Genomic DNA, 2,591 nt, shown 5'->3' with positions numbered 1-2,591 from the left:
GTAGGAGGGTAAAATCAGTATCTTAACAAATTCTTACAATTAAAGATTATGTAAGGCCCAAACCTGAAACTGTAGGAAATCCAAAGTGTAAATAAAACTTTTAAATCATATATAGATCATCAATCATCTGAAATATTTTCTCCTTTCTCTCAGGCTTCGATCACTGAGCACAGTCTTTTAGATGACTTGGGGTCATGCTAGAAGCTACATGCTCATGCTCTAGAGTTAAGCAAACATAAGTTTGAAAAACATTTAATATATCTAGTATCTATCCTTGGGAATAGACTTAATCTAAGTGTATTAAAGTTTACTCATCTATAAAATGAGATAACCATAATTGCTAACTTTTTAAGGCGCTATTCTAAATGCCTTTCATATAGTGACCAGTTAATCCTCACGGTCCCGTGAAGTAGGTCCTAGTTTACAAATAAGGAAACTAAGGAGCAGGGAAGCTGAGCAATTTTCTATGGTGGCAAATACTGGATGGAGAATGTTTGAACTTAGGAAGTCAGATTCCAGGACCTGGATTCTTAGTTATTGCACTGTGTCAGTGCCCAACAAATAGAGTTTTATAAATGTTAAATGTTATTATATTAATTGTTGTCCATTTTACCTGCTAAATATCTATTCCATTCTCTCTATATCTACTCATTATGTCTTACCTGGATGGTAAGAAGCCCCTGGGAGCAGAAGGTCTCATTCTTCTTTAATCAACATCCTCCGTATGATTTTCCAAGGCACTTTTTTTTTCTTTTGGCTGCACCTTGCGGCACGCGGGATCTTAGTTCTCTGACCAGGGATCAAACCCATGCCCCCTGCAGTGGAAGCTCAGAGTCTTAACCACTGGACCACCAGGGAAGTCCCTCCAAGGCACTTTAATGTGTCACTTACCTGTTCAGAATTTTCCAGTGGTATGCCTACAACGAGCCTTCCCAGCCACATTATTCCTCTCTCATACCCTTCCCAGAAACACTATATGTAGTTCCTGGATGATGTCAGTTTCTCTTATATTTAAAGGAGGAACATACAATATGCTTTCATAATTTTGCATACTATTTTCTCTGGCTGGAATGCTATCACCTGCCTTGTCCATCTGTCAAAAGGGAGTCAAAAGGTACAAAATTCCAGTTATAAAATAAGTAAGTCCCAGGGATGTAATGTACAGCATAGTGACTATAGTTAATAATAATATATTGCATATTTGAAAGTTTCTAAGAGAGTAGATCTTTTTATTAATTTTTATTGGAGTATAGTTGCTTTATAGTGTTGTGTTAGTTTCTGTTGTACGGCAAAGTGAATCAGTTATACGTATACATATATCCACTCCTTTTTAGATTTCCTTCCCATTTCAGTCACCACAGATCATTGAGTAGGGTTCCCTGTGCTAAACAGTAGGTTCTCATTAGTTACCTATTTTATACATAGTAGTATATATATGTCAATCCCAATCTCCCAATTTGTCCCACCTCCCCTTCCCCCCCTTGGTAACCATAAGTTTGTTTACATCTGTGACTCTATTCCTGCTTTGCCAGTATGTTCATCTGTACATTTTTCTAGATTCCACATATAAGCGATATTATATAATATTTGTTTTTCTCTTTCTAACTTATTTCACTCTGTATGACAATATCTAGGTCCATACACATCTCTGCAAATGGCACTATTTCGTTCCTCTTTATGGCTGAGCAATATTCCATTGTATATATGTACCACATCTTCTTTATCCATTCCCCTGTAGATGGACACTTAGGTTGCTTCCATGTCCTGGCTATTGTAAAGAGTGCTGCAATGAATATTGGAGTGCACACATCCTTTCGAACTATGGTTTTCTCTGGATATATGCCTACGAGTGGGATCGCTGGGTCATATGGTAGCTCTATTTTTAGTTTTTTAAGGAACCTCCATACTGTTCTCCATAGTGGCTGTACCAATTTACATTCCTAGCAACAGTGTAGGAGCGTTCCCTTTTCTCTACACCCTCTCCAGCATTTACTGTTTATAGATTTTTTTGATGATGGCTATTCTGACCAGTATGAGGTAGTAGTAGTTTTGATTTGCATTTCTCTAATAATTAGTGATTTTGAGCATCTTTTCATGTGTTTGGTGGCCATCTGTATGCCTTCTGTGGCGAAATGTCTATTTAGATCTTCCTCCCCACCACCCATTTTTTGATTGGGTTATTTGTTTTTTGATATTGAGCTACATGAGCTGTTTGTATATTTTGGAGATTAATCGTTTGTCAGTTGTTTCGTTTGCAATTATTTTCTCCCACTCTGAGAGTTGTCTTTTTGTTTTGTTTATGGTTTCCTTTGCTGTGCAAAAGCTTTTAAGTTTAATTAGATCTCATTTGTTTATTTTTGTTTTTATTTTCATTACTCTAGGAGGTGGATCAAAAAGACCTTGCTGCAATTCATGTCAAAGTGTGTTCTGCCTATGTTTTTCTCTAAGAGTTTTATAGTGTCTGGCCTTACATTTAGGTCTTTAATCTATTTTGAGTTTATTTTTGTGTATGGTGTTAGGTAGTGTTCTAATTTCATTCTTTTATGCTGGTCCAATTTTCCCAGCACCACTTATTGAAGAGGCTGTCTTTT

This window comes from Delphinus delphis, chromosome 14 (assembly GCF_949987515.2).
Source record: "Delphinus delphis chromosome 14, mDelDel1.2, whole genome shotgun sequence".
Classification (NCBI taxonomy): domain Eukaryota; kingdom Metazoa; phylum Chordata; class Mammalia; order Artiodactyla; family Delphinidae; genus Delphinus; species Delphinus delphis.
Note: the sequence above shows the minus strand (reverse complement) of the source record.